This window comes from Heloderma suspectum, chromosome 3, assembly GCF_057233095.1.
Source record: "Heloderma suspectum isolate Gila_16-S chromosome 3, 16-S_ref, whole genome shotgun sequence".
NCBI lineage: Eukaryota > Metazoa > Chordata > Lepidosauria > Squamata > Helodermatidae > Heloderma > Heloderma suspectum.
In genome coordinates this window covers 293,011,435-293,033,110 of record NC_139460.1, presented here as the reverse complement: position 1 = coordinate 293,033,110, position 21,676 = coordinate 293,011,435, and positions in this window count along the sequence as shown.

Here is a 21,676-nt window from a genome sequence, read left to right as displayed (position 1 = left end):
TCTATTCTTTTCCTCGATTTCTTTGCATTGTTCATTTAAGAAGGCCCTCTTGTCTCTCCTTGCTATTCTCTGGAACTCTGCATTCAGTTGGGTATATCTTCCCCTTTCTCCCTTGCTTTTCACTTCCTTTCTTTCCTCAGCTACTTGTAAAGCCTCTTCAGACAGCCACTTGGCTTTCTTGCATCTCTTTTTCTTTGGGATGGATTCAGTTGCTGCCTCCTGAACAATGTTACGGACCTCCGTCCATAGTTCCTCAGGCACTCTGTCTATCAGGTATAATCTCTTAAATCTATTTGTCACCTCCACTGTATATAATATAATATAATATAATATAAGGGATATGATTTAGGTCGTACCTGAATGGTTTAGTGGTTTTCCCTACGTTCTTCAATTTAAGCTGAAATTTTGCAAGAAGCAGCTCATGACCTGAGCCACAGTCAGCTCCAGGTCTTGTTTTTACTGACTGTATGGAGCTTCTCCATCTTTGGCTGCAAAGGACATAATCAATCTGATTTCGATATTGGCCATCTGGTGATGTCCATGTGTAGAGTCGCCTCTTGTGCTGTTGGAAAAGAGTGTTTGCTATGAATTAGCTGTGTGAAAAAACAAAACAAAACTAAGCATCACTTCAGAAGAGGATACAATATAAAAATGTATCCATGTGTCTGCATCAGCAACCAGGGTTATGCACAAAGGTTTTAATCTGGGAATCACGAGGGAAAAACTTAGTCTCTTCTTGCAGGATGCTTGGGAAGCAATTGGCATCTGGGGAACAGACTGCTTAATGGAAAACACTACAATAACTTCAGTATGCTTCAAGCTGTGGAAATAGCACTTGGAAGGTTATCTTTGGAACTGAGGAGTAAATATGGATAGGATTGTACTCTTTATGTTCCAGCTGTTCATGTACTCAATATCAAGAACATGTTTAACTTCAGTTTTTGTTAGTCCAATAATAATAAAGCTTACTTTTTTCCCTTTATGACTTTTACCTCTAGATGATTTTGTCACGAATTCTCCTCCACTCTGGACCAGAGCTACTATCAGCCCCAGCAGTTAGAAGGAATTGAGAAAAAGCCATCCAGAATCTGGATCTGATAACTCCTTAACCTCTATCAGGAAGGACCAACTTAAATTGCAAGGTTAATTGTCCTGACTTCATTTATCTTCATGAGTTAATACCATATGTTCTTTTTTATATAAAAATATATCTGTAGTGAAAAAAGATATTTACATTGTGATTCTAAGGATGCAATCATATGCATGTTTAGACAGAAAAAAGTCCTACAATTCCCAGCATGCTGCAACCAGGCTAAAGGAATGCTGGGAATAATAGGAGTTTTTTCTGTCTAAGGGAGCAATCATAACAGAATAGGCGGCTGCCTCTGAACTCAGAGGCAACCACCTATCCAATGCACAGTGGGAGGATGCATGGAGGGGATCGTCTCCTCCGTGCTCCAGCCATCCTGCATTCATAGCTAGATGGCCAATTTCAGCTGTCTAGAGTGTCAGAGTGCAGGGTAGGGAGGCCAGACAACATATCGGAAGCATCGTACCATCACTTCCACACTCCCTGCCCTTCTCTGACCCCGGGAACACCCCCTGTAGCCCTGCTCCACACTGTTCTTATGAGCATGGAGCCCAAGGGTGATCCATGCTGCCTACCAGGCAGCAGGGGAGGGGGTGGGGAGGTGGTTCTCCAGGAACCGACCAATCCTATGGCTGTCTAGCCACTGTCTAGCAGCCATAGGATTGTACCCTAAACATGCATAGGTTTGCGACCTAAGCAGCTTAACTCCATTATGACTCTTACCAGTTTTCCAGTTAAAGTCCCAGCATAACACCTGAAAAATAAACAAACGATTACAATTATAATGATTCTGTGTCACAAACCAACCCTCTGCCACTCCTCTTTCTGGAAAGGTCATTGAACAAAGAACATGCCAGGCCTAGCAAGGCTGCAGTAAGCCCCCAAATTTACATGTCCATTCATTCCAGGCTGACTCCAGTTTCACCTCCCCCTCCCCCATGACTCCGCTGACACTAAAGAGGCATTGCAGAAATCAGCTGAAGGCTGCATGACCAGGCTGTCCTTCCAGACTATTACTGCTGGTCTGTTGGAATGTTCCTCTCTGGGAGCTCCCATAGGTATACTTGTACTGTGAATTCTTTTTCTTTATGACTGGCTGGTTGGCAAAGAGTGAAGACAAAGCCAAGCCAGGCTTGGAGCCCAGGTGTCCCTCATTCTTCCCCGCACCTGAAAGCTATTTCACTGACCTGGTTCTTACATAATGAGAAGCCACCATGGGTAAATTTCCTCACAGGGCTTCTCATTGTGGCAGCAGTGGCCATTTTGAATATTCGGAGTGCAGCAGGGGTGGGGCATCATAGCTTGTCATTACATGTGAACCTGGTGACGGTGGGTATTGGCCTGGGTGACAAGCCACACAGAACCCAGGGGTTGTTTTAGGGTTGTGGGTGGCTTGTCAACCACCCCAACAACCCACTTTCACCAGATTTGCATGTTACAAGCCATTACAGTGTGCCCCTGCCTTGACCTGAATAATCAAAATGGCCACCACCACCACCACAGTGCAAAGCCCCATAGGGAAATTCACCTGTGCTGGCTTCTTGTTATGTGTTAAATGGGCCAGAGAATCATTCTTAGATTCCTGATAAGCTGAGCAAGCAAATTTGATGTTTAGTTTTATTTTAAAGGAACTGGCTATTTCTCAAATTCTCCCTGCTTGGTTCTTTAATAAATATACTGAATTGGAAACTGGAGTTGATGCAGTTCTTTGCCTAGCCTGGAGTTGGTCTTATCGATGTGCTCAACTGCTTGACAAACACATTAACCTGGTTCTTAAGGAGTTTAAATGAAGCTCTGAATCAAGGGTCTATACTTCTCCACCTATAAAAGCCAGAAATCTGTCTTCTCCTGTGGACAAACTAAGGGACATCTAACAAGTATGTGAGTGGTGGTGGTGCTATCTCTGAGGAATATAGACTCTCAGCCTGTCCTGCCTTGCATTAGAGGTGCAGACACACAGGTTTGTCACAGTCTCTTTTTCTCTGTCTTTACCCTATTGTTTTCCCTTTTTGTCACTGAGGAGTGATAAGCATGTATCAAAAAAGTAAAATAGTTTCTCCTTATTAAATTGAGTAGGGCTCAGCCAGTATTCAAAAGGATCTTCCCTGTGTCTTTAACTTGCAAGCCTGCACATTCTAACTGTCCAGACTAACTGCCCAGCACTCATCTTGATCTGATAAACCTCCCCACCCCTCTTCTGTATAATGCTTATAACTTTCTAGATAGCAAGCAAGGATACAGCACTCAGGGGTTTGCCATGCCAACTCAAAGCCTTTCTCTCTCTCTGGGATGTGTTGATCTCCTTGATTTGCAGGAGAAGAGTCAACATCTTGTCTCTGCACTCAAGGCTTTGTTTTCTAGAAAAGCAAAAAAATGGATTAGGCAGAACCATGACTAGGCTGACATGGTTCTTGCCCCCACTTCCATTAAAATCAGGACAATTGCCAGTCTCTTTCATCAGAAATAAATGGTATCCACCACAAGTGTTTTTCCTAAATGTTTGACACCTGGGGCACAGGGTGGTTTTTTTCCAGGATTAAAACTGGAGGGCAACCTCAGTCAACATCAAAATGGCATCTGTATATATTTTCTTCGTGACCTCCCAGAACAATGGGCAGGCATCCACCTTGAAACTATGAAATAGCACAATTTATCTCACCATCCATTTCCCACTCCATCTGCTTTTTAAGCAATGGTGATGTCTCTGGGATTGTATCTGTCAGCTATCGAATCACATATCCCCGTATGCTTGTATTCCATTTTTTATGTATGATGTATTAATTGCAATGGCCTACAGATGATGCAAATAAATATTGATATAATATTAAAAGCTCTGACAACCTTGTATTTCCATATGCTGGCTGAAAGAGAGAGAGAGAAGATATCAATGTGTGGTATATCCTGATCTGGCCAAAGTCAGATCAGGGTATACATCAGATTAGAGAGATCTGATCTGGCCACAGTCACGCATGCCTTAGTTAAATCCCATTCGGACTACTGCAACAAGCTCTACATGGGGCTGCCTTTGAAAACTGTTCAGCAACTTCAGCTGATCCAGAAAGTTGCAGCCAGACTGTTGACCAGGGCCAGTTACAGGGAGTACAAGACTCCCTTGTTAGAGCAGCTTCACTGGCTACTGGTCTGTTTCTGGGCAGAATTCAAACTGCTGGTTAGGACCTATAAAGCACTATATGGCTTGGAATCAGGCTATCTGAAAGACTGCCTTCTCTCAAAAGAGCCTGCCTGGTCCTTAAGATCTTCTGGAGAGGCCCTTCTTTCAAGACCGCCACCTTCACAGGCATGTTTGGTGGGGACCTGAGAGAGGCCTCTCTCAGACTGTGGAACTCCCAAGGGAGGCTAGGTCACTCCCCCTCTGCTGTCCTTCAACTGGCAAGCAAAGACTGCTTTATTCAAGAAGGCCTTTGGTCTGTAAGTGGGTCTGCTGGGTTGGGTGCTGTTCAGTGGAGAAAGGTAGCTCCAATTTTGTTGGGTCTGTGACTCCATTCCAGGTTTCAATCAGAACCACCCAGAACTCTAAAGGAGCTGTCCAAGGTGTTCAATCTATTTGGGGGATATGGTTCAGCACCCTGGATGGCTCCTTTAGCATTCTGGCTGGTTCTGACTGAAACCTGGAATATATCTGCAGCCCCACCGAAATTGGAACCACCAGCCTCCACTAATGCTGTTTTTAATTTTTAATTTTTTCCTGTAATTATTATGAAAGCCACTTGAGTGCCATTTTTTTGGTAGAAAGGCGGGATACAAATCAAATAAATCAATGCCATATGGAACCTCCCTGCTCCAACAGGTAGAGTGGCAGATGCATCCAGCGTGGAGGCCTAGTTTTTCAGGGCGCACTTCAGCCTCCTTGCACCACACCTAGTATTGCTGTATTCTGGTTTTGCATATATGGGAAGGCTAATGTGCATACACATTATGTATTGGGGTGGTGAAAGGTTAAGTAACTTTTCCCTGACTGCTTTCCCACTCCAAATTGCCTCCTTCTGAAGCTGCTTTAAAGCAAGGAAACAGGCTGTTAGAACTTGGACTTTTCCTCCATACCGTTGCATGTAACAATTAGATGAAACGTAAAAGGCTAAATAAAAATGAAGACAATTATATATTGCAGGGCATTAACACTTTCCCCCTATGCAGGTTTCCCAATCCAAATCGCACAATTGTGTTCCTTCAGGGAGTGGCAGAATGATTAACTTCTTATTTAGGAAGTTGCCTCATACTAGGTCAACCATTTGTCCACTTAGCACAGTACTAACTGACATCAGCTCTCCAGAGTCTCAGGCAGACATATTTTGCATCCCCTGTTACCTGATCTTTTTAAATTAGAGATGCCAGAAACTGAACCTGGCAGTGGAGGCTGGTGGCTCCGATTTTCAGTGGGCTGTGAATCCATTCTGAGTTTCATTCAGAACCAGCCAGAACTCTAAAGGAGCTATCCAAGGTACTGAACCTATGCTAATTCCAGTATCAGAGGCAATACACTTATGTACTCCAGTTGTTGGGGAACCTGGACAGGAGAGCGCTGTCGCACTCATATCCACTTGTGGGGTTCCGGTCGACAGCTGGTCGGCCACTGTGTGAACAGAATGCTGGACTAGATAGACTCTTGGTCTGATCCAGCATGGCTCTTCATTTGTTCTTATGTTCTCCTATAGAATTCTGCCTGGTTCCGACAAAAACCCAGGATGGATTCACAGTCCCAACCACCAGCCTCCACTGGAACCTGGGGCCTCCTGCCTGCAAAGCATGAGCTGTATCCCTGAGCTATGTTCCTTCTCTCCTGTGAAAATGCAGATTGTTTCTGCATGACACTGATCGCACTCAGCTATAACTCATATTCAGAGTTTGTTCTGCTTGCAGCGGATGTAGGCTGAACATCAGGAAAAACTTCCTGACTGTTAGAGCAATACGACAATGGAACCAATTCCCTAGGGAGGTGGTGGGCTCTCCCACACTGGAGGCATTCAAGACGAGGCTGGGCAGCCATCTGTCAGGGATGCTCTGACTGACTTGGATTCCTGCACTGAGCAGGGGGTTGGACTCGATGGCCTTGTAGGCCCCTTCCAACCCTACTATTCTATGATTCTATGTAGCATCTTTTGCTCTCCTAGTTATCATGCTCCTCCTTATGAGCATGCTCTGTCTTCTCTGTAGCTTCTCTTCCCACCCACCTCCTGCTGTTGCCAGAATCACAAAACTCCTTCCAGAAAACATTTTTCAAAGAGACACAAAAACATCTCTGTGAGATTTATGGCACTACCCTATGAAGGGACAATAAAAATGTTTATGACTGTCAGCATATAAATCTCATCAAGCAATGATAATTTAAACAAAAGGTATGGCATCTGACAAAGGGTAACAATTTAATGAAGCCATGTGGTGTGCCTTGCACTTTTGTAATTGCTTCCTCCTGAAAAACAAAGTAAGACTTGCCTTGAGGGTCCACCTAGTAAGACTTGCCTTGAGGGTCCACCTAGTAAGACTTGCCTTGAGGGTCCACCTAGTCCAGCATTCTCCTTCCATCTCTGCCCTCTGGATAGGGCAGGGAGGTTACAAACAGGAAAGGATAGAGAATCCCAGACTTCCCCAATCTGGAGCCCTCCAGATATTTTAGACTTCAACTCCCATCAACCCCAGGCAGCCAGGCCAATGGTCAGGAATGCTGGGAGTTGTAGTCTAAAACATCTGGAGGACCTCAGGTTGGGGAAGGCTGGATAGTGATTCCCTGTCATTTATCCACAGCATTTAGCAACCAGAGGTATTCCAACCCTATGATTCTATGAGTTATGAGTTGCTTCTCAGTGAGGGTTGGTGGCTCTCATTTTTGGTGGGGCTGTAAATCCATCCTGGCCTTTCAGTCAGAACCAGCCAGAATTCTAAAGGAGCTATCCAAGATGCTGAACCCAAAATAGGTTCAGCACCTTGGATTACTCCTTTAGAGTTCTGGCTCTTCTGACTGATACCCAGAATGGATTTATAGCCCCACCAAACCTGGAGCCACCAGCCGCCACTGTTGCTTCTGAAAACAGAGGTCTCATGCTTGCTGTTATAAAAGATTAACCAGAACCCAGCTGAATTTAGTCTAGCATCTTATTTCCCACAGTGGGCAATCAAATGCCTCCCACTCGTGTTCTCCAGCAACTGGAATTGAGAGGCATACCACCTCTGACACTGAAACATCTGTCTTTCTTTTTACTTTTCCTCGTGGGTCAAACAGAAGGGGCTGGAATGTCCAGAGAAAAGTTCCTAAACCCTGGTGGATTGTGCCAGTGTAACCCCTTCCCCCTCGCCCCTGTTCTCTTTGTGTGTGATCAGTGATGGTATATAACAGCAGACACCTGATCATTTTGGTTGCCTTTTTCTGCATTTTTCCAGCTCTACATTCTCAAGTTTTGAGATTTGGCAACCAAAACTGATCATAATATTCCAGTTGTGGCTTTGCTATAGATTTGAACAATGGTGTTATGATATTGGCAAATTTATTTTCAGTTCCTTTCCTAACATTGCTTAGGATGGAATTCACTTAACCCTATCATTTCTAATTCTAGACATGTAGGACGTATACACTCACAGAAAGAGAGAGAGAGAAGCAATATTCTCTAAAGAGGGACCATTTTCTGGTACATGATGACATCAACAGCACTATTCAAAATGCAGATGAACATGGTTGAACATTTTGGCTTGATTGCCAATCAAATCTTGAGAACAGAGACCAAGTTTTGGCAGTGGTGAAAATAAATTTGGAAGTGAATTAGTGTTGCTGACTCTGCTCTAGTAATTGTTGCAATCTCCTTCACCTGACAACTATTCATGGATACATCTACAAATGCCCAGAGAAAGGAGATGAGATTTTCGCGGGGTACTTGCGTAAGCTACAGAAATTACCACAGGAAATTCAAACTGACCTCTGAACAACAGAATTTTCTTGTGGATTGATATTGGATTCCAGCATTATTGAGATGGATTGGTAGAACATCCTGCATATGTCCTGAAGATAGATTGGCGATGTATCATGAGGCTGTGGATCACAGGTTTAGGTTTTGCATCTGCGACAAAACCCTGAACAGGACATATTACATTTAATATTGTAAACTTGCTCTGTCAGCAGCAGTGAGGCATCAAGTAAAATCACAGAATAAGAGCAATGAGGCAAGCTTTCAAATTTAGTCCATATGCTCATGCTAATTGTTAACATGGCAAATCAGTCCAAGGTGACTTTTACCTGTAATTCTAACATTGTGAACATTTGCTTCGAAAGCACCCCCATGTGGAGAGATTCAACATTTACCATGTTCTGCAGAACATTGGACTGATTTAAATATGGAGTTGGATGGGCACTTAATACTTACTCGTGCAAGGTTTCGTACAGCCCTGCATTACATTTAAGAGGGTCTTATCCTTTTTGCAACATTCATTTGGCAGGCAACTGTGGCCTGTAAAGAAGCCATACTCCGGTTTGATTGGTGTGAGACAGCCAGCATGGTGTAGTGGTGAGAGTGTTGGACTGGGAGCCGGGAGATCTGGATTCTAGTCCCCAGTCAGCCATGGAAGCTCACTGGGTGACTTTGGGCCAGTCACAGACTCTCAGCCAAACCTACCTCACAGGGTTGTTGCTGTGAGGATAAAATGGAGAGGAGGAGGAGGAGGAGGAGGAGGAGGAGGTAAGCCGCCTTGGGTTCCTTGCAAGAGGGAAATAGGCGGGATATAAATTCAATAAATAAATAAAATAATTAATACATAAATAAATAAGTTATTGCATTGATGTCCTACCTTTCCTCCAAGGAGACATATATAGTTGGCATACACAGTTCACCAACCTGCTTTATTCTCCCAACAACCCTGTGAAATAGGTTAGGCTGAGAGGTAGGGACTGTCCCAGAATCACCCAGTCTACTTTCTGGCTGAGTGGAAATTTGAATCTGGGTCTCACTCTCCTCAGTCCTAGTTTGACATTCTAATTAGTGATGGGCAAACTTACTCTGACTGAATTTGTTATTTATTCAGAAAGTAACAAATTCATCCACGTGAGCTCAGACGAGAGTCTTCCTTTAATACAAACTCTTGTTCCGTGTATATGAGTTTTTGCACATGCGCCATATCAAGGTGCATCTTGGGAGCTGTAGGCTGGAATCTTGTAGAGTGGCGTGATGTCACATGTCACCATGTTATTCGCCCCCTTTCTGGCTGGTTATTTTCATATGGCCTGCCTGCGTGATGATATGTGATGCTTACTCGCTGTTGCCAATCGCCGGTGTCAGCGCTGTGGTGGCTGCAACAATGACGGAAGTAACTAATGAGACTGCTGCAAGTAAATTGGGGGTGGGGGATCAAGCTGGTAGGATGACTGAATATTTAGGTGGGATCTGTGTATTACATGCTCTGAAACTCGCAATCAGTTACGAACTTAATAGTGAATTTGTAATACATCGATTCAGGCTCACTACAAAGGTGAGCATAACAAATGGAGCATAACAAGTTTCGACCAAGGAACCAACTAAATACAAAATTCAGCAGCATCACTAGTTCTAATCACGACACTATACTGGCTGTTACTTAACTCTTTAAACATGATGGTGAGATGTGTGGAACCCTGAACAAGTAACTGCTTTGTGTGTTCTTAGTAACTCATATACTGTACATCAGCCCTAGGTTATTTTGTAGATTTCAAATCTCAGCTGATGGTGGTAGCGTAATGTAAAGAAAAACAATCACCATACCAATAAACAAATGATGAGTAAAATTCAATCTGCAGTTACTTTACCATGTCCCCAAAATGTTCCTTAGGCTGCATTCCCATGCACACTTACTTCAGAGTAAGGCCCATTGAATTCAGAGTAAACATGCATAGATTGTGTGGCATATCAAGCAAGCATGACAACATCAATTTACAGTGGCTGCAATCCTGTACACTGTTATGCTGGCATATAAACAGCCAAAATATATTACCATGTCAATACCAGTAATCTTTGTTCATAAAAGGAGGCCAGCCATTTCAAAAGAAATATGGTGCTTATTTTTCAAAGGATCTGCCCCTACTATAAATATGTTTTCGAGAACTGTATGTGAAAATGCCAGCCAACCAACCTTCTTATCTAAGCAGCAGTAAACTATTCACTTTCATGTTTTGTATTCTTGGTGCATTGATGTCAGTGCAAAGAAGCTGCTTTTATCATAGGATTTTCTCTAAGCTCACAAGGCCCATGGCAATGCCTCAGACATTCCTCAGGAAAGCTGCTGTGTTCAGTAAGGCAGATTTCCCTGTGAAATATACAAGAAGGGCATAATAGATGTTCCTTCAATGGAATTTAGGGATGGCAGAGAATTTCTCCACGAATCTCAGGGAGGCCGAATGCCAACGCATTCGGCCCCCCGAAATTGGTGGTGAAATTCTCCGCCACCCCCCCACCCCCCTCCGGGATGGGACTTACCTCCTTCGAATGTCCCTCTCGGCGGCGGGTCCCAGCGGCGTTTCGGCAGCGTTTCGGCGGGGGCAGGGGCCGGTCTTCCGACAGGCTGCTGCCGCCGCCATTACAAAGTAAAGTAAAAAAAAAAACACACACACGTGATAGGCTACGTAACAATTTACGTAGCCTATCACGGCTAGATTTTCAAAGTCAGCCGTGATTGGCTACGTAAATCTTTATGTAGCCTATCACGGCTGACTTTGGGGGGGGGAAGCGCGTACGCAAATGGTGGTGCCCATGGGCACCGCCATTTGCGTTCCTTGTTTGGGCAGGGGTAGTCTACGTAAAGATTTACGTAGACTACGGTGAAAATAAGGGCAATGTTATTTGCGTTGCCCTTATTTTCGCCGTAGTCTATGTAAATCTTTATGTAGACTACCCCTGCCCAAACAAGGAAGCAAATGGCGGCACCCATGGGCACCGCCATTTGCGTACGCGCTTTTTTTTTTTTTTCAAAGTCAGCCATGATATGCTACGTAAAGATTTACATAGCCTATCATGGCTGACTTTGAAAATCTAGCCGTGATAGGCTACGTAAATCGTTACGTAGCCTATCACGTGTGTGTGTGTTTTTTTTTTACTTTACTTTTTTTATTTCGCGGCCGGGGAGACGGGGCGCTCCCCCCCAGCCTGAATTTCGGCGGCGAGGGATGGGGCGCCTCCCCCCAGCCTGAATTTTGGCCGGGAGGGGCAGGGCGCCTCCCCCCCCGCCAAGAACTTCGGGGGGAGAACCGAAGCGCCTCCCCCCCACCGCGGAGCAAGCTGCGGGACCAGGTAAGGGACTTTTGTCCATGCTTAATGGAATTCCAAATAGAAACTGGGCCACTGCTGTCTCTGAAAGAATATCTTTCATCTCGGTTTTCTTACTCTATAGAGGTAGATCTTAGAAAGAAAGAAAGAAAGAAAGAGAGAGAGAGAGAGAGAGAGAGAAAGGAAGGAAAGAAAGAAAGAAAGAAAGAAAGAAAGAAAAAGAAAGATCTAAAGTTTAAGGTTTTTTCACATTCTATACTGGCATGTTGAAGTTTACTGTAGAGTAGTTTGAGTTTGAAAAATTATACACCAAATTGCATTCACATTGATTACTGTTTGGCGAACTCCACCTTGGCTTATTTCAGTTTCTATTTGCTGTTTTGCAACCTTTCCTTGTGAGCTCCAACCCCCAAAACTTTAGACCAATCTGCACATTCTCAATTGTAAAATGGGAGTGGATGAGGCAATCCTAGGGTGGCCACTTACACGTCACCCCAAAAAAGGAAATGCATCACCAAAAGGTGGGACGAAAGTGGAGAATGACTTGTATTTTTAAAAAAAATCATATGCTAATTATAGGTACAGAAGCACATTTAGAAATAACTATTATCATTTAAATAGAAATACAATTTTACCATAGTGGGGAAGACTGTGAACAGGTAACCTGTGTACTTGCCTGTTCATTCTGCTGTCCAGGTGCTGTTAGTTGTTGATGGGCCGCTTCAGGGTCCCTGCTCTTCCTTCCTCTTTATCTTGAAATGGGAATTGGACAGGACAGCCCTTCAAGTACAAGATGCCCTCAAATAGAAGGCTGTCCTCTGTGAAAGAGGATACATGGCCACCCTCCCCTCCCTTCACCCTATCCAGTGAACTCCCCATGCTCTTTCTCTGCCACTCCCTTCCTTACTCCCAGACTTACCTGGCCATGGACAGGGCTAACAGGGGTGCCAACAAAGTCTTTCTCTCTTGCTCTCTCACTCTCTTCTCCCCCACCCCATCTCTCTCTGTGCAGTGCCTAGAATAGTATAAGAACAGTGTCCCAGTTGCCACGAGCCCTTGGTAATATGGTTCTCCATGGCTCCTCTTCAGTAAAGGCCAGTGGTGTTAGCCACCCAAAATATGAGGAATTACCACCCCAGGTTGTCCAAATTTGGAAAGGCTAAGCCTCACCTCGTATTGGGGGTGAAGTGTTTCGAACTGGAAGAATTTGAAATTGGCCCCCATCAGTGCTACTGAGCCAGCCACTGTGACTAATCCACCCCTACAACCATGTGGTCTAGATGCTTACATCATTTGGCTCATCTAATCAAGGTTGGGTTTAGCAGTACCATTAAGAATGTTGAAATCAACAGTGCCATTTAATTGGGAAACTTCCTTTTTATTGCTTCCATATCCTTCTTAGAAATTTCCCACGTACTCGCCACCTACTCAACAAAGCAGGGGAGAACGTTGAATGCAACAAGGCATGGTGGCTGGGAAAAAGCATTTTCTTTTTTAAATGAGTTTGATAAAGAAGGAACAATATGATTGCATAGTTTATCAAAGCATTCATTTAACAAACAAATAAAACACAAAAGAAAAGTGTTTTGGTAAGGGTGCTCCATGCTCACTCAAGCTCCAAAATGCTGTTTTTACAGATTACAGAAATTAATTTTCTTTACAGCTGTTAAAGAAATTACAGCTGTTAAAGACCATACCCTTAACAGATGCATTATTTAGGAAATATCTGTCAAATTACTGGAGGTCATTCATCAAAAGTTCTAAAAATGAGCCATTTCTTACCTTTTCTACATCAACATCACCACGGACCATCATCATACCAACCTCTTGTACACTGCCAAGTTTCAGGTCAATCTGTTAATATTTTTTTCTGTAGAACTACACCCCTCCCCCTTTTCTGGTTCTAATGGTGAAATGCAATTCAGCCGATTCACCCGTAACATAAGGCCACAACTGTGGCCTATGATTGAAAGGTTCAAAATGGAAGTGTGATTTCTCTCCACTTGTCTCCTAACTGAATAATACATCGATTGTTGTTATAGCTAATATGGTGTTATACACATGTGGTTATTTTTACAAGATTCATCAAACTGAATTTAGAATGGGCCCAGAAGATGGGAAGGGGAGGAGTTGTTTTGTCATCAGCATATCCTTACTACATGAGCCTGTATCTATTTTTGGTTTTGTCGCAGAATTGAGATCCAAGCACTACACGAAATGAGTTTCCTTTCTTGCTTTTCCACTACATAAGCTCTAGGTTGCACTATGGTGTAGTAGAATAGTGCAGTTACACAAATTCATAAAGTGTTTTCTTTCACTTTCACAAATAATACCACATTCCCCTACTCTAAAAAAGAATCACCAACTGTTTAAAACCAAAGCAAAACTGGAGGGCCATGATGTCATCTAATGAACCCATAAATAACCATGAGTAGAGAATGATGAGTGCACACTAAACGCTTCATGTAGAAAAGCTCTGTCTCTATCTAAACTCCAGTCGCTCTTCCCTTTCCTTACACCTACACACACATATGAATGAGAGAGAGAGAGAGAGAGAGCTTGCCCCCTCTCTCTGGCTCAAGTGGGGTAATCCCCCTCCAACCATCGCCTAGTCTTCTTGGGCCATTTTAGTTGCCATGGAGACACATCACCAGAACACCAGGGCTATTAACACTGTTTTGTCAAGTCTAAGCAGCTGGCAAAGTATTGCCTCAGAAAAACCCACACTGATAGCCCTAATCAGAGAAATCTGACAGGACACGTACAGCCATATGTAATGAACAGTAGAGTATAAGAATGGAAAGCTGAGTCACTGCAGGGTAGGGGACAGCATTGGTCACAGCATAGAAAAAAGGAAATAATATCAACCAAATTATTTTTGACCAAAAAAAATGTTCTTCCAGTCACAAAATTGTATCAAGTCAATACTTAAAAGATTTTGTCATCACTGCCTCTGGTTTTGCTGAGTCACATTCCCTTTTTAAGAAATCTAGATCACCGTATTTAGACCCTTCTGGCAACTGCTTATCGAATATGACAAGTCACTTGGGTTTACATCACAGACAGAGCCGGCCTTTCCTCTTCCTTTCTCCCTCACAAGCCTTAAATGGAAAGAGCTATAAAGGAGGCAAGCATATTGAATGTATAACTTCTCTATCAATTGTAGTATTATGTGATGTCCTAAATCATCCAGTACTACCGGAGCTCTTTAGAGAATGGAAAAAATGGAGGGAGGGGTTCTGAGACCATCTCTCCATTCAGTCCCCTACCCCTGGGGCCTAGCAAATTTAGGGACGTATGGGAACTTCACTTTTGCTCACAAAATATGCCAGCTACCCCCAAACATGAGCACAAGCACATATAGGCCAAAAATGTTCACAACGTTTCTAAATTTGCACAAATTTCCATGTAGACTCAATCTACATGTAGGCTCAATTCAGCCCCGCTTTCATCTGTAGAAGGAAGTTGTTCCAATTAGGAAATTTGTGCACATTTCTGGAAATGTGCACAAATTTCACATTTGATTGCTGCTTGATTTGCACAATTTTCCTGTTTGTACAGAGCGACCAGCAGTCACAAAGCTGAACTTGAATCGGGCACATGATGAGCAGCAAGACAATGTTCAGAGAATCCTAACAATCTTAAACATCGTGCATTTGCCCATACCTAAGCAAACTATAAAACAAGTTCTGTCTGCCTTTAGTGCTCTAGAACAAATTTCCCCAACCTGGTGCCTTCCAAATGTTTTGGAGTACAACTCCCAGCATTCCTGACTATTGGCCGTGCTGGCTGGGCGTGGTCAGAGTTGAAGTCCAAAATCTCTGGAGGGCACCAAGTTGGGGAAAACTGCTCAAGAAGGTGGGTCCTTTTGTGGATTCCTAATTTATTTCAAGCACAAGCATATGCGCTAAAGATGCACCATGTATTGTGGGTTAACACAACTGGTACATGTGCTTCCAGTTAGGGGTTTGAACAGTTTTCTGGTGTCTCTAATGTTTACCCCTTGCAGGGTTTTTTTTTTAAAGTTATTATTTCACATCAGTAAAAGCTGCATCAATAAAAGTTATTTGACTTTTATTGGTTTTGCATTTTGTTAAAGCAGTGCCAAATGTTCACATGTAAACATTTTCAGTTCCAAATTAGTGCTTTAAGGTGTACCGAAGTCACACACACTCACACACCTTTTCACTGCAGTTGCTGCGCAATTGGCAGCTGCTGTGGTACTATAATTTCAAATGGAGGTTTCTTCCTTTTGCAATGTATTCTATTCCATTCCGAGGGAAGCCTCATTGACTTCAATGAGGCTTCCTCCCAGGGTGGACAGGATTTCCGCCCTAATTAGGGTTGTCATAGTTAGCATGAGGTTGTCATGATCAGGGATGGGTGAACGAGAGAGGTTTGAGATTGCCGGATTCTCTGAACAGTGTCTCGCTGCTCATTTTGTGTTTGATTCCTGTTCACGTTTGCGATCACTGCTTGCTTTGTGTGAATGGGAAACTTGTGCAAACTGAGCAGTGATCGAATGGGAGGTTTGCACAAATCTCCAAATTTGCACAATTTCCCCCATTTGTACAAATTTCCTCCATAGACTAAAGTAGGGCTGATTCAGCCTGCTGAGGAAATTTGGGCAAATCAAACTGGGAATCAGGAACAAGACAAACATGAGCAAGTGTTTGACAGTTTGCTAATATTTTCGGCAGATGCATGTTCCAAGCTTTGAACATTTTGCAAGCAAAAACAAAATTCTCATACATCCCTAATCATGACTCCATGTAGCCACAGATCCCACTCAAAGCCAGTTCAGAATGAAGATGATGTTTTCTGACCTTGCTCTGAATGGGTAAAGAGTCTAAGTTCCCTCCTGAAAAATCTTCAGAGGGGGTGGGGACGCTTTCACAATTGATAAAAGATTTCACAGCATTCACACATTTTGGCTCAGTGCCAATATTTTTTATGGCTATCTTTAAGAAAGACAACTGAGAAATGTTTTAAGTAAGTAAATAAATATGCCCAGTTACTTCTTAGGTTTTAAAATGATGATAGCCTCCTGTAACTTAAGCCAATTACATTTAGTCCAGCCCTTTGGAGCAGCAGAGATTGAGTCTTTGTCCTCTTCTACCCAACAGCCCTCCAGGTATTTGAAGAGTGCTGTCATGTACCCCTCACTCTTCTCTTCTCCAGGCTAAACATACCCAGTTCCTTCAACCCTCCTTCATTTAGCTTGTTTTTATATCAGTGCCCACCTCTAAACCTGTTACCATTTGTCTATACCCTTCTTAAAGTGTAGTGCCCAGAATTGGGCACACCACTCTAGATGAGGTCTAACTAGAGTGGAATAAAGCAGAACTGTTACTTCCTGTGACTTTGAAGCATCTTGGAATTGTTGTAGATCACAAGCTGAATATGAACCAACAATGTGATGTGGCTGCAAAAATGGCAAATGCTATTTGGGGCTGCATTAATAGAAGTATAGCTTCCAAATCACGTGAAGTACTAGTTCCCCTCTACTCAGCACTGGTTAGGCCTCTGTGTCCAGTTCTGGGCACTGCACTTTAAGAAGGATGCAGACCAACTGGAAAACTTTTGAAGGTGGGCAACAAAGGTGATCAGGGGACTGGAAACAAAGCCCTGTGAGGAGAGACTGAAAGAACTGGGCATGTTTGGCCTTGAGAAGAGAAGACTGAGGGGAGATATGATAGCACTCTTGAAGTACTTGAAAGGTTGTCACAGAGAGGAAGGCCAGGATCAATTCTTGATCATCCCAGAGTGCAGGACATGGAATCATGGGCTCAAGTTACAGGATGCCAGATTCCAGCTGAACATCAGGAAAAACTTCCTGACTGTTAGAGCAATATGACAATGGAACCAATTCCCTAGGGAGGTGGTGGGCTCTCCCACACTGGAGGCATTCAAGACGAGGCTGGACAGCCATCTGTCAGGGATGCTTTGACTTAGATTCCTGCACTGAGCAGGGCAGTGGACTTGATGGTCTTATAGGCCCCTTCCAACCCTACAATTCTATGATTCTATGAAACTATGGGTCTATTAATGTAGTCTAAAATTGCACAGCTGGCTGGGGCATGCTGGGACTAGGACTTTTATCTGTCTAAACATGTATGGTATTGCACCCTTAGCCTCCCTTTTTTTCACAGCCACATCACACTGCTGATGCTGGTTCAGCTTGTTCAACTCCCCAGATCCTTTTCACATGTACTACTGCCCAGCCAGATATCGCTCATGCTATGCCTGGCCATTTGACTGGGAGGGGGGCATGTGCATTCTCTTCCCACATCTGTATGAAGCTTGAAAATGTCCTTGTATTCACAGCTTCTTCATACAGCTGCCTGATTTACTGATCTCTTCTGTTTTTTGTACTCTCTACTGGGAGTATAGGCAACTTCTACAGTCTACTTGGTAAGCCTTTGAGCTTGGGAGAATATTTACCAATTCCATACTCTCAGGGCTATAAAAGCTGGATCATACAGTGCCTGTTATATTTCTCTGGTATTTCCTCTTTACATTTCAAGCTGGAGCACATTTTAGATTTGCCTTAGAGATGTTGCTGAAAAGGGCCCCAGGTCTCTCACATCTACTCCCAGTCCAACCATAACATTCAAAAGTACTTATCACATGGATTCTCTGTGCAAGGCTGCAACTATTGTAGAAGCCTGTAGCTTGTCTCTTGATGAGCCTGAGTCACTGTTGATATGTCACAGTGAGATTGCACGTAGCTTCTATTGAAGCACAGTTCAATAGAATTTGACCTAAAATAGTCATTAAAAGCTCCAATCAGTTTGAGCTAGACAGACTTTAGGGACCATCTCCTTGCTTATTGTCCAATCACGGCATCTACAGTCAACTGAGAATGGGCTCCTTCATGCACAGAAGGCATTATGAAGGTGATGGATGACATGGCATCCAAATACTTTGCCATCTGCTAGCACTCCACTGTCCACTAGATGGCAGAAAAACAACACGCAATTCTGTAACATCAGTAACCTTACAAATTGGTGGGATTTATATAACCACCAAATCTGGCTATTTGAAAAAGATCACATGACAACAAAAGCTAGCATTAAAATGACCTGTTCACAATGGGTTTGTGTCATCCCGTGGTTCAAACAGACTCATCCTGATCTGCTATGCTCAGGTGAACCAATCAGACCAATTCACTGTATTAACAGGACTTCTGTCTAGCAGACAAAGTTGGTATCATTCTTTGTTCCTCCCATTATTCAACTGACAGCACTATTTCATTTGAAATAGGCAGGCTGTCCCTGAAGAAATATTCATACAAATGTACATTGGAATGACCTTTGTGACCCCTCTGTATGGATCAATCTATAGTGTATTATTTGTGTTTGTTGTAGTGTAGTTTGATACATCACCTGGTTGAGCTGGTATGTTGGCACAGAATATCCATAACCATTCCAACCACTCAGGGAACAAGGGTGTCAGAACAAACCCAATATCAGTTTTGCAATAGTACACCATCTGTCTGTAATACTAGTCATACTGCTAGTTTCAGAAAGAGTACCCTACATGCACACTACAATTTTTCATTAAAATATAACTAACTGTCCCAGTGATATAGTATAATTTCCTTCTGCATTCTAGAATTCTTCTCTGGAAATGAATTCTGGCATAGCTTTTTGTCCTCACAAGTCTGCATCCTATGAATGCCACCTTGTTGAGATATTTCTTGCAAAACGCAGGATTAAATGTAAACTATTCATTGAGTATGGGAGATTATTTTGGCAATGTCAAAAAGTACATGTCCTTTTTCTGTCCATTTTTGGCACTGCTTGTGAAAATGTTTGCTTGTTCATTTACAGTGCCCCCTCTTATTCTCCATCTCAACTGACTTCATATACCCTCAGCGATGTCAACAAATGGTCAGATCTGATTAGCTATGTAGCTCAATGATGTCACCCAGTTCACTGCACAATGCCTGATTGGCTGGGATCATCCATGGAATTAATCCCACAAGCATTGTCCCCACTCTCAATTAACTTCATTTGCCTTCACTGATATCATCATGGTCATGAAGTTATCCTGTTCTCTACATGGCTCTTGATTCGCTGGGAGATTATCCTTAGAACTAATGCAGGATGGAGAAATAAACAGAAGAAACGGGTTGGGGAAACCGTAACAGCAAACAGAATAGAAAGGGTGAAAAACCTATTTTGTGAAAACTATTCACAAAAAGTGGTGCATACCTTTCCGGGATGGTGCATGCACCCCATTATCCCACAACACACACACGCACATACACGCACACACACACACAGAGAGAGAGAGAGAGCTGCTTGTATCCAACAGCAATGTGGAAAGGCATGGGGAGTGACTGGTTGTGATGAGCAACCGTTCTGTTTTAAAACAGTTCCAGACATTATGAAAATTGGGAAGTTACAATTCAGGAAACCCTGGGACGGTCAATACAATGAACATCTAATACATATGGGCAAGAGCTGGTGCTGAATGTCACCCCTGCCTAAAGTCAGAAAAATGAAGTGCTGTATTATTTGCAATACACTAGCTGGGTGATGGATAATTACAATTGGCTGTGAACAGAATCCCAAGTTTCCTCTTATTGCCTTGTTTTCCAGTCATATCTAATTATAGTTAAACTGCACTTGGGTCAATGGAAGAGAGCTGAGCTGTGTGGGTTCCAAGAACAGCATTGATGGCTGCTCTGTAGAATGTAAATCCACCAGCTAACATGGTAGTTTTGTTCATGAAGTCATTTTGTTTAAATGGTTCATATTGTAAGAACAACAAGGGGTTTTGATAAACATGAGGGGTGCATGTGGAACTACACTGTCAAATAGCAATAGCTTGCTCCAGCCAGGCCTGGCAACAGTACAGAGCACCCTTGGGCAAATGCGGAGGCCCCCAAACTGCCAAGTCTCCATGGCTGGACTTGCCTATGCCACAATTCTGACTCTTCCACTATGTCATGCCATATGCACGAATGGCACTACATTGTGCATGAATTAAAATGGTGGCCAGTGCAAGGCAAGTCGCGTAGGGCCTGTGCTCCTGTCAGTACCACTGCCAGGTTGTTCACTGCTGCTAGACCACTCACCAGTGCCCATGGCCTGATAAACCTACTTTGCTCAGTGCCCCCTCAAACCGGCCGTGACTCCAGCAGGAACTTCGGTTCTCACGATAACTTTAATTATAGTTTATTCAATGTCATGCTTAATAGGCATTATACTATGGGTGGGGAACATTGGGTAAAATCCAACAAAAGGCCTACTTAAAGTAAACCCTTGGAAATGAATGGGATTTGTGTTAGTCATTCCTATTCATGTCAATGTGTCTACAGTGTGTAGAGTCAAAGGGCTCTAAGAAGGATTTAGGTTGGCTTTTACCCATTGTTTCTGGTCAGGGCTGCATTTCCTCGTGGGTCATCTGATGGGGGCAGCATGCCAGCAGTAGTCAAGGCCAGAGCCAAAAGTGGGTGGAGCCACTCCTTTGCTTTCTCTCTCTTTCTGCCGCCCCCTTCTCTCCCTCCCCCCCATCTCTCTCTTTCTCCAACCCCTATTTCTCACTCTCTTTTTGACATACGCTTCTCTCCCCGCACTCCGCTCTTGTTTCCTGTTCCTCCCCATCCAATGGGCTGCCAAGGAAGGAACAGATCACTCTTCCCAGAGATCTGAACTTTCACTTGCAAGTGGGCTTTAGGCTGAGAACGCACTCAGCTGAAGAGCTGCAGGTGGCTAACACCTGCATTTGACTGATGAGGAAAGAACAAACACCTTCTAACCACCGTTGGTTTCCCACAGTGGAGTGCGTGGGCCTTGGGCTGAAAAACATTCCCCATTCCTGATGTAAACCAAGAGAGGAGGAAAGAACATATGGTGATGCTGTCAGGATTTGATCATGAACTTCTAAAAATCCTGTCTTGTATTGCAGCACTCAATACTACTTACAACATAAACATCACTCCCCTCAGTAGAAAACAAAAAACCTTTTGCATGCAAACTATTTGCCCTTTCATTGAGCTACAGCACCTCCCCTCCGTTTAGTAAAGTTAAGATTCCTAGACAAGATGTAGCACAGAGCACTTGTGGCAAGTTCAAATCCCAGTTAAGAAAACCAGGATGGTCTGTTGAGAAGAAAAGCTCAGAAAGGGCTATCCAAAAGAGTCCTGACAAACTCATACAGAACTGTCGAATGGTCTCAATTATGAATTTTGATCGAAGCCTTTGTCTCTGCCATTTATCCAAACCCTTACCTTTAACTCAAGCCATATATCTAAGGGCAAGTTGAGATGTTAACATTCACCACATGTACAGCCCATTGGAAAGCGTTTATTCATGCTGAAGCTGCATATGGGAAGTTGCAT